Source organism: Octopus bimaculoides, chromosome 12 (assembly GCF_001194135.2).
Source record: "Octopus bimaculoides isolate UCB-OBI-ISO-001 chromosome 12, ASM119413v2, whole genome shotgun sequence".
Taxonomy (NCBI): domain Eukaryota; kingdom Metazoa; phylum Mollusca; class Cephalopoda; order Octopoda; family Octopodidae; genus Octopus; species Octopus bimaculoides.
The window spans coordinates 41,076,951-41,077,677 of record NC_068992.1 but is presented as its reverse complement, the minus strand read 5'-3'; positions in this window follow the sequence as shown (position 1 = coordinate 41,077,677).

The window sequence follows — 727 nt, the reverse complement described above, 5'->3', positions numbered from 1 at the left end:
ATATATATATATATATACGACGGGCTTCTTTCAGTTTCCATCTACCAAATCCACTCACAAGGCTTTGGTCGTCCCGAGGCTATAGTAGAAGATACTTACCCAAGTTGCTACGCAGAGGGACTGAACCCGGAACTATGTGGTTGATTAGCAAGCCGCTCCTATTCTTTAAATCGTCAGGAATTCTGAAAAGTGATTCAAGTGCCGATCGCATTCGCGTACCATGCATGAAAATCTCAGTCCTTTAGTCACCAAATTTCTTGCCGATTAAAAAATAATTCTTTCTACTATAGGCGCAAGGTCTGATATTTCAAGGGAATAGAGTGTTAAGTGATTCGGCCGACCCCAGTCTTCTATGAGTGCTTATTTCATTGAGCCCAAAAAGAAGAGGACATTGGAAGAATTTGAACTCAAAACGTGAAAACGGACGAACTGCCGCTAACCATTTTTTTCCGGTGTGCTAACGATTCTGCCAACTCACTGTCCTATGCGAATTAAAAATAATAAAAATAAGAGAAACTATGAAAGCTAATGACAAAGTATATACGTAGATATATAGATGCAGCCGTGGCTGTGTGGTAAGAAGTTTATTTCCCATGGTTCTGGGTTCAGTTTCTCAGCCTGGCACCCCAAGCAAGTCTCTACTACTATAGCCGACCAAAGGTTTGTGAGTGAATATGGTAACCGCAAACTGAAAAACTGAAAGAAGCTCGTCTATATATATATATAT